General features: G+C 44.0%; 1 long non-coding RNA gene across 4 annotated transcripts in view; it reads left to right on the top strand.

Moving 5' to 3' along the window:
- The window catches only part of LOC107320432 (uncharacterized), a 181,692-nt gene that overhangs the window by 105,580 nt on the left and 65,433 nt on the right, over nt 1-10,679 (top strand). For 3 of the 4 annotated variants that reach the window (XR_014935474.1, XR_014935476.1, XR_014935475.1), the window contains 2 exons: nt 232-408; nt 9,243-9,372. This is a non-coding gene — a long non-coding RNA (uncharacterized LOC107320432). Of the gene's footprint in view, nt 1-231; nt 409-5,838; nt 6,066-9,242; nt 9,373-10,679 lie in introns of those variants that run through there. The other variant, XR_014935477.1, reaches the window with a different exon arrangement.

Raw genomic sequence — 10,679 nt, 5'->3', positions numbered from 1 at the left:
CTGCCAGAAGACTTATCATTTAGAGCTCTGTCTTCCTTGTTGAAAAAGAATAAAAGTTTGGCATGAGTATTGAGAAATCTATGAGAGGTCATTTGTGCAGCCTGGATAGGTCTAAGAGAGCAATGGTGGTAACAGTGATGTTCCCAGTGCGCTCTCAATGCACTGAGGACTTGACAGAATCCAGTGAGGACTTGCACAGCTCATTTTACTTATTCTCAGCTCTCTTTTCAGGTGAGAAGAGTGTTGATATTGATTTGAGGCAAGAAACATCTTGCTATCAGTCGGACTCTGCTTGTGCTACACCTATTTAGTTGGATGCCAGGTCAACTCTGTGTGGTGGTTGGTGGAAAGGTGGTGAGGAGTGTCCTGAAAACCACTGCTCAGAAACAAACCCACTTCTGAAAATAGGTAGGTATTAAGAGAAGCCAGTATCTACAGTCTGTGTAGTTTGCAGCTCTGTGGTCGTGCAAGTACTCAAACCTTTTGGCATTGTGCTGTTGTCTGCAGAGCATGGTCTGGACCTCCTGGTGGAAGCATGTGGTCAGATACCTCTTTGAGAGGTGACTTGTGTGGTGGTGATAGAGTTGCACTGGGTCCCATGAGGCTCTGGTTTGCTCTCAGGCTTCACAATTAATGTGCTGGGTGAAAAGTCATTTTCTTTCTTTTATCTTCAGAGTTTGCCTGGGGCAGGAAGTATCTCAGTAAGTGCTTGTGTGGTACTTTGTACAATGAGGCTTTGACCTCAAACAATCTAGACAAAAGAAATAATTATAACCTACAGTGAGGCAGTTCACTGCAGTGTTGCTACAGTGATGGAGACCAGTACTTAACAGCCTTGTACTGCAGAACAAGCATGCTGGGGTCTTTTTTATTTTGGTCTTATTTGCATTTAATGGTATTGCAGTTCGTGAGCTAAAAATCAGAGGTGGAAAAGAGACCAGTTAGGTCATTCATTTTGTTGTCTCTTGACAGAATTACTCCTGGTGCCATGTTCTCACTGAAGCCTGATCTTGTCTAGTTTTGATTAATTCAAGTCATGGCGCTCCTGCTATCTTCCACATGGAAAATGTATTTCAGTGTTTAATAGACCTCCTGGGTAGTAAATTCAGACTCAGTTGAGTCCAGTAACTGTTGTTTGTAATTCCTTGAACCATCTGAAGCAATTCCACATCTATCTTTGGTGGATGGGCAGCTGCAATCCCTCCAGTTTGCTGAACTGAGCTCTTCAGTCACTAGTTTAGCCCAGCTCTTCTGTTGCTCATGCTTTCCTTGTTAATCTGCCCCTCTAGGCCCAAGGATTTCACTTTTGCTGTCAGAGGTAATCAGACAAACGCAGAGTGAGACCACTCTGCACTGATACCTTGATACCTGACTCACTGCAAGTGAGTCCCTAAAACAAGTGCTTTGTGCCATTGCCCTAATATCCATTCATAAATGTTAATCTTCGTATCTGTGTAGGGCCTCGGAAAGTGTGTGAAATGTTACTTAGTGAAATGCAGATTCCTGCAGTCACCTCTCAGTTATGCTCATGGAGCCATTGTGCAGAAAATGCTTCAGAAGTCCTGCCCTGGGGCTGCCTGTGTGCAGCTGGGTAGATATCTTGGCCTTTCTCTTTCTCTTTCTCTTCCTGGGAAAAGCATTCACACACTGAGCATGCACTGAATGCAGCAGGGCATCACCACAGCAAATCTGCTCATTGCTCACCCAGGACAGGCTAAGTGCTTTCTAGAGGTGAGTCCTCTGTGGCTTCTATAAAGCTATTACAATAATGCCCTGAAGGTGGGCAGTTGGGTGGCCAAGCCCTGCACCCAGCACACGTGAGCGCACGGAAAATGACGACTTGGTGATTTTAGTTCAAAACTATGTGGACTTGGAAGCACTGCGATTTTCTTTCATGCATCTTTTATCTGAGAGTTGGCACGTATGTTGTGCATAGAAATGAAGAAGATGACTTGGGGCTCTCTTCTGTCGTCACTTACATGGTGTGTAACTCAATATTTTGTTTATTTATGGGAAAATTCTTTTCTGCAGCTCCACAAAGATTGTGTGAGAGCAAAGGAAGCATGAGGAAGGAGAGGGCCAGCCCTCTCCAACCCAAAGTGAGAGCACTGAGAAAATAGAAGCTGGCGTGCAGGCTGTGGCTGACTGAAAGCATCTTTCATTTGTGCATTAAAGCCAACGAATCCCTGGCTTCATCTCTCCCAGCTCACCCTCAGCATCAGCCTGCTCGCCAGAAGAGTGTGGGCCATGGGAAAATAAACCATGTGTGTAGGAATAACTCATATCTATTAAAAGGCAACGGCAATTAGAATGTCTCACTGGGATCCGATTATCACAACACGCCTCTCCCATCCCCTGCTTGGCTCTAAATGGTCCCTTGTAAAAACAAGAAGAGCTGCCGAAGTGTTTGAGTGGGGATGAGAGAGAAAACCCTTCATTTTTGTCCTCTCTGTGTGCATCAGAATGCATCTGACAGTGGTCCCAGGCTCCATGGCTGCAATACTTGGTGAAGTGTGGGTTATCTTGCTATAACGTGTCCTTCTGCAGCTGAGAGTGTCTCTGTCAGGTACATTCCTTGCACAGGGACAAGTTCTGCACGGAACACTTCAGAACACAAAGACGTAGCTAAGGATGCCAAATGCTTCCAGGTGGTTGGATTATATTTCCAGGCACAAGGCTGGGCTGGTTGATGGCCTTTGAGAGCTGCTTTGCCAGACTAGTAATGACAGAGGCCCTCTGCAGTCCTCACCCTCCTTATGTCATTACGTATTCTGTTGTTTGAGGATTCAGATAAAACCTTAAGGGTATAAAATGCTTAGGCTTGATAGAAAGGCTAATATGGATAAGTCAGAAAATCTTAAATTGAGAGGGGAATATTGACTCTACAAAGAAAGGAAAATATTTGTTTAACAAAAATACTGCTTAGAATTTGCTTGTCTGAAAGAAGCTCAGGGGATTTGATGCGATGGGCTCAAAACCGTCATGAATCATAGAATATCCTGAGTTGGAAAGGACCCACAAGGATCATCAAGTCCAACTCTCAGCCAGAACAAGGACAGATGAGTCCCTCCTGCCAATTTCAATCTGCTTACCTGTGCCACTGCCTTCACTTGCAGAACTACCATGGGCAGCCAGCTGTCAGAAAAATACAGCCAGACCCACTGCAGTGTTCGTTAAGAAACAAGTTTCCATTTCTAACTAGTCCAGTCCTATTAACCTTGAAGAGAGGGGTTATTTTTTCAATGAAATAACTAACTTACCTTGGTGTCAGAGCTCCCCTGACACAGGCTGAGTGCAGACATCAGCCAACAATAATCTCAGACCAGTTGGACCATCCAAAGTACCAGGATGCTTTCACCCATAAACCTGTGCCTTGCTGGCTTGTCCCCTTGCAATGACCATTTCTCCATTAGAATAACACTTGCTGAGATCAGTGTGTCTTGCTTTAATGCCTGCCACACATCCGTGATGCTGAGTACTTTTGTTCCAACCTCCCTCTAAGCAAAGTTCAACCTTTGCATTTTCCTTAACGTATTCCCATCACTGCCTCCAACTCAATGATAACAGCAAGGCCAAGTCCAGCTGTTAGCAGGAGGTGCTGTGACAGAGTAAAAGAAGCCTGCACCAGCCTGAACTTCTTCAGTTTCTTGTCCTAAAATTCACCCACCCTTCTTATTGCTCTAATTATTCTTCCAGATACTCAGCTGGGGTGAGTCAAAACCTCCAGCGTGTTTGAAGAATCTGCATGGTAGCTGAAAGGCTGTTGAGGTCATGTGTGAATGCTCACTGCGGTACCGGTCTGACTGCTGTCTCCAGCAGTGAGGACAGGGTGGGATGTTCTGGATGCTGGGTTTGGCCTTGTTGGGAGGTAGAATGTCTCCCCAGCCCCTCTCTCAGGAATAGCACTGGAAACAATTGTTAATGCATGGCTGAAGTTGATACAATTTTTTAATTAAAGACAAAATTCTGCCTTTACTACAATAAAGGATGGATGATTTATGACTTCCTTATTGAACAGCACACCAGGGACTAAGTGCTGACTCTTAAGTCCCTTTGCTATTAAGACACAGAAAAAGTTTGTAACAGCCTCTGTGCTTGACCTGTCCCACCTGTGCAAGGAGGTTACTGCTGTTTCTTAAGCCACAATAATAACAAACTATTATTAGTTATCATTTAACCTTCTTTATCAGTTTTTTCAGCTTTTATCTGTACAGTATTTCTGCTGAATGCACCTGGATTAAAACTCGGTGGTATTGGAAGTTTGTTAGGATTGCCTTTTTCTTAGTGCTGAGCTGGATCTGCAAACCCAAAAATATGTGCATGCTTGGTTGATGGCAATCCTAACTCGTCTTAATTTCCTAGTAGTTTGGTTGTTTTGCCACTATACCACTGTGATGAAAAACAGAAGTGAGAACTGTCAGTGTGTTTTATAGCGTAGTTGTTTGAAAGGATAGAGTGACCATGGGGCCACACATCATTGACTCAGAAAATTGGCAGAGAGTAATTTGTCTGCCTGTAATTTGGGGACAGTGCCATAGAGCACAGTTGGAAGTCTCCCGAGCGCTACTTGGGAGTTCATGTTATCTCAAAGGCATCTCTAGGTCAGGTTTAGGGTTGGTAAAGCTACCTGCTTTGTGTAAGGGGGCTGAAGAGAGAGAGAAAAGGCAAGTGAGGTTGTGAAGAAGATAGATCATTGTTTCAGGGCTACCAGAGTCGCCCAGTGTATAGGGAAATGCCAGTAGCTTCAAGATGCAAGACACAGTGAAGGAGACTTTCCAAGTTGTGTTGAGCATTTCAGTCTCTACGATGAATCAGAGTTGGCTGCTTATGTTCTTTTAGATTCCCAAGAAGGAGTTGAGTTCATCGGTGCTAAGCCAATTCCAGTGCTTGGAAAAGGCATTAATCTGCTGATGCCAGTCTGCTGAAACCAAAGTTCTGTGCTGAAAAATGTAGTTTCTTCAGCTCCTAACTTGAAGTGAGTTTTCACGGTAAGAAAGTATCCTCCATCAGTTTAAGACCATTCCCCTTTGTCCTATTGTGATCATGATTCATGATCATTCTTTTGTGATCAGACCTTCTTAATTCTAGTTCAGGGCAAGAAAAACATCTCAGAATCACAGATATTCTCCCAAGGACAGGAATGCAACATCACTCTAACTTCAAATGTTTTTTCAAAGGGGCTGTGCGCATTCAGAGGTCTGAGATGGTAGGCAGAGGAGAGCAGGACATTATTGTGGCATAAATTACCACTGTGTGTCCTGCAGTCAGGTTTGTTTCCTCCATTAACAGGAGTGGTCGTGCATTTGGGGTGGAAGGTCATGTGTTCCACTTTCCCCTTTTAAAAACTGGCTTCTGTCTCCACCTTGTGCTTGGCAAAGGCTTTTCCATGATCACTCTACTTGCATTCACAGTGTGTGCATGCAGTAAGTTCTGAGGAGCTCAGATCCCCAGTGACTGGACCATGTTCTGTCTGTAATGTGCTCAGTGCCACTGTGCTGTGGTTTGAAACCTGTGTGCCTTCACAGAGGATGTGTATGTGGGGGCTGGCATGGGGAGCTTGGCTGTGTGGTGCAGGCACCCCTTTGCTCACAAGCAGTTGCCCAGAATTCACTTTTTCCTTCCATTCAGCCCAGCAAAGTATCAACTAAAAACCATTTCTGCAGGACAGTGGAAAAGTGAAGGAGGGAGCTGAAGTCATACCAAGTTGGTGTTCATATTTTTAAGTCTTTGTTTCTTTGGCATTCTTGAAATATGAAAATACTCAAAAAATTAGGAGTTGGAATATAAACCTCTTTCCTCTTTCTTGCTTGTTTCCAAACTGTCAGGCTCAGAATCATGAACCTCACTGTAGATGCAGGCCATGCAGAGGGGTGTGAAGGTGTCATCGTCCCCCGTGACAGTGTGCTAAAGCCCTGTGCCAACCTGGCTGCATGGGACAAGGGTGAATAGTTGCCACATGTGATTTGCATCTGCAAGTGCTGCAGGGCTGCCCTGGCTGTCACAGCAGAGGATAAGACTCCAGTGGTCACCAGCAGGACACCTGGGAAGGTGCTTGCTTCATGCAGGTTAGTGCAAAGCACATGTGAACTGGGCTGTAAGAATGAGAAACAGCCCCCGGGGGCTATGGACCCCAGCAATCCCAGTGTTGGTGCCAACCAGGGCCAGCAAGCCTTGTGCAGGAACAGCAGCTCAGATATGCGTATGTGCATTTACACATAAATATATAAATGTAAATATATGTGTGTAAAATATATGAATCTGTAGATCTAGGATTGGCACAGTGTGTGAGCTGGAGCCACTCTGGGCAGTGTTCCTGTGCCATGAGCCACCTCTGTGCCAGGTTGTGCTGTCAGCTTGAAGCACTGTGGAGGTTTTTGACTTCCTCAGGCATATGGCCCATCTCTCCATGAGGCAAATGACAAAAACAGATCCATGGTTTGACTGGGAGGTGAGTGTGAGTTATGGCCGCAAGGGGGAAAAGAATGGTAGTAATTTACATGAATACACATATCTCTGTATTTCTTGACTACCATTAAAAGCATTAGAAGATCTGTAAGGAAAACATGTTGTCTGTCAAAGATGGTTTGAAAATAGAGTTGCATGCGGATAGCTTTGACTGCTTGCTGGTGACTTGTAAAATGCATCTTCAGAACAGTGAGAAATACAGGGGGAAGATGCTTCTTCCTACTGCTGGTTTTCAAACACAGAGACTGAGGACCACAGCTATTGTTTGCCACTAGAAGAAACCACTACTGTAATAGATGGATAACTTGAGAGCTGTGGGCAGAAACATTCCTTATAGGATGCTGTAGAATGAGGGCTGTTCATCAGGCAAGTTGGATTCCCCCACCTGTTTTGTGGGTGTAGGCAAGTTGCTTCCAACCTTGTTATCCAGTGGATCCGGGGTGTCTTTTACTCCTCTGTAATTAAGGGCTTCAATTTATGGGCTGCAAGCATAGATGTGTTATTTCTGAAGAAGTGTACAAGATGTCCAAAGTCTTCATTACTCGTATTGCAAAAATCTCACTGGAAATCCCATTCCTTTGCTTTGCAAGTTCTGCTGTCCTCTCCATGGACCAAAGAGCAGCGTGGCACCATCATACACAAGGTGGGAGCTCTGCATCCTGTGAAACCAGCTGGAACATCGTGCCTGTGAGCAAATGAACCAAGTAAAGATGTGCCATGTCTATCTTTGTTTGCAGAGCAGTCACTGCTGGAATGAGAACACTTGAACAGTGCTGCAATGAGATCAGTTGTCTGACCCCCCAGGGCTGCTGATCTTATTTATTTTATTTATTGTATTTTGGGGCTATCTGGAGAACAACTGTAGATTTAGTGGCCATTTGGGAGTACTTGCAAAAAACTCCTAACTAGGCTGTGCATGTGTGAAGCATTTGTAACCATCAGACTTGCACATTCACAGAAGGCAGCATCTGATAGCCACTGGTGGGAAGTCCTACTGCTCATCAGAACTTTTGTGATAAATAGCATTGCTTGGTTTTTAAAGTCAATTTGTCTGCTGCTTGCTGTTTACTCAGGAATCTGGTTGAAAACCCCATGCGGTAATATAATTGACTGAAGAACCATAATGTAACCAGAAAATGAATCAGAAGGAATTATTTTACAAACCCACCACTTAACTGCGAGCCAATGGCAACCCGCAGTGGCCCTTTTCATGTGCTTATCTTCATTAAGACATTAGAGATAATCTGCTTCTGCTAGGCTGTTCCTAACCCCAAATTCACAAACATCCTCTCTCTTTTCCTCTTTGCTAGAGAGAGACATAGCTTTCTGCTGGTATCTTTACCACTTCAGTAGTTGGAGTGAATAAATTAATGTCAATGGATAAATAAAAATATAGATAGTGCCTTTACTGCTTTTGCTGTAAGCATGCAGCAGGTGCTGCTTGAGGTGCTGTAGGGGCTCTGCAGGACCCTGGGTGCTTGGGTTGGGCACTGCACTGCTCCTCATGTATTCACTCTGCTCAATTACTTCAGATCCTCCTACAAATGTTGGGAGTCCTTCTCTACAAAGCCCAAAAGCAGATGCTCATCGTCAGACCTTACGGTGGAATTCAGCAGTGAACTGTCTTTTAGGCATTGTGCTTGGCCTTGATGATCTTTGTGGGTCCCTTCCAGCTGAACTGTTCCATTCAGATCTGAAGTTTTACAGATCTGAGGTTGTTCCTGTTTGTTTCCATGGCAGAGCGGAGCCCTGCTTAGAAATGGACCTTAGAGTGGAAAGAGTCAGGTAGGAGGAGAGTAATTGGTTCCTTTGATTGGCATCTGACCTGGCATCTCTCCTCTGTCAGCACTCCTTGTGGGCCCCTTCCTTCTTGGAATGCCCAGTGATTCTGGATCTGGGAATGCTTCTCCCTGTTCACTTTGCCTCATTGGCCATTGAAGTAGTTACCATTTGCTAAGTAGTAAAATACCGTTTGCTAATCTGTTGCCATCTGCCTTTATTACTCCAGCCCACTCATCTAGACACTGTAACAGCCACTTCACTGTGTGTGTTACACTGACTTTTCAAACAACCACGTACTCTATTTAGTCCCTATTTTTAATAGACACTGAGAACATCCAGCTGCTATCCTGGGAAAGTTATGGATCCTGTGGATTTAGCATTTTTCTGCAGATCTTGCTGTATTTTCCAATATCTAATCTTTTTATTATTATTATTGTTATTATTATTTTAGTTCCATAGCTCATTTGGTTGCCAACATTACTGTAGGTTTCTTAAAGTAAATCAACCCATTGCTGTCTTACTGAGTCTGGATACTAACCAAAACAATAGCACCAAGAGGTGTGAGTTTTCCCCATTCATCTTAATAGGCTGTTAACTTCAAAGTCATTTTCTGACCACTGAAAGGCAAAGTGTTAACCTCTCCTCCTCCAGTATATCCAACAAATGCACTTGTTGTCCAGCTCCATATGGACACACCAGATGTTCCTCCCACCAGCATGGACATTCCAGAGGAAATTGCTGCTGGTGGCGTGGTCCAGCAGCACAGCAGAGGTAGGATGCTGGGCCAGTCCAGCCCAGTGCAGTAGTGGTATTCTTTTTGAACTGCAGATGCCAGCTTTCTAAGCTGTCTTCAGCAATTCCTCCTGTGAACTCCCACTTCTAACCATTTTTCCAGATTCCATAGGGATGCTGCTAAAATTGCTGAGCAATTTTCATCATCTGCATCCAATATTGAGAACTTTAACAAGTCGTGGAATATATATTTTTTTCCCCAGGCACAGAGAGAAGAGGATTTTCAGACATATTTTTCTTCCCTTTTTCTGTAGAAATGAAGACAGACATTGACTAACATTTGTTCAAGGCCATCTATGTGAAACGTATCCAAAACATCTTTGCAAAGCAAAGGTAAGAACAAACTTCTATAAACAATACCATGAGTACAAATTGTGCCCTTCTTTCTATTACATTCATTTAACACTGATTTACTACATAAATCACACCTGTTTTGCTTGCTTGTCAGGTGCCAAATCAGAGCAAGTTACTTTACCAATGCTATTTGCCTTACAATTAGTGTTTACCCATTAAGAAAAGTTGTGATCATTGTACTGCAAATCACTGCAGGTTTTCCCCAAATCATGTTCTTCCATATCTTCCATCCACATCTTCCATGTAGACACTTCCTACCTGCTTCCTGCTTGCTGCTTCTACTCTCCCTTTCTTATTGATGATCTTGCTGATACATTCCACAACAGAAAAGTGACAGTATGCTCTTGCTCTCCCTTTGGTGTATCTTCTGTTCGCCTACTTTGTCTCTTCCTGTGTCCCATCCCAGAGATAGAAACTCCCTTCCCATCCATTGCCTTCTTCTAAGCCTTACACCTGGTCTTATTTCTCAGTCTCACAAATCTTTTGTTTGTAATCTTACATGTAGTCCTTCCTAACATAAACTCAGATGCTCCCCTTTCATTTAGTACTGGCAAAGCTTCCAGGCTCAGTGAGGAGCACAGGAGGCAGGTGCACGGACCTGCTGCCTTCCTGAAGTGCTCCTAGATGGTGGTTAGTTGTCTAACTTCTTCCTTCTTTCTCCTTGATGGTTATTATGATCTCTGTTCTCTGTTTATAGTAATGTGTGTTTACTAATAGTGTGGTGGCATGCCTCTGCCGAGCTTCTCCTGCTAACAATAAAAAAGGGAAAAATGATATTTATGGAGACTCGGGGGCTGGCCGTGTTCTAGCGCATGATTTTTATTGTAGCTGACTGCAGACTTTTCAGACACAGGAATCTGTATCTCATTGAGGAGAGCTGGTTTCCATTTCAATCTGGGTCCCATTATTGGGGTTTGGTTTACATTCTGTAAGGTTAGCCATGTGCAGATTCACACAAACAAATATGTATTTTATGTCTGTAGCTTTCACTTGCGGTATTTAAACCTCCACCTATTAGAAATGCATCTGGAAGGGGATAAGAGGAATGGATGGCTATGTTGTATAGCAAAAAGCAGGCTAATAGAAAATTTGAATTCGATTCCACTCTTTCCTGAACCCAGCAGGACATGAGACTGCAGGAGATGCAAATAGCCCAGGCTCCCAGCATTGCTGTGCCTCCCCTTGCTGCACTGGCTGTCCTTGGGAGGCTCCAGGTTTCCTGCAGGGCAGCTGGTGTTCTTTGCTCAGCAGCCTTTCAGGGGATAAAGAAGAGTTATCTGATCATA

The sequence above is a fragment of the Coturnix japonica genome, chromosome 18 (assembly GCF_054131305.1).
Source record: "Coturnix japonica strain WE chromosome 18, WE-NBRP24, whole genome shotgun sequence".
Classification (NCBI taxonomy): Eukaryota; Metazoa; Chordata; class Aves; order Galliformes; family Phasianidae; genus Coturnix; species Coturnix japonica.
This window is presented reverse-complemented; position numbering and strand designations above follow the sequence as displayed.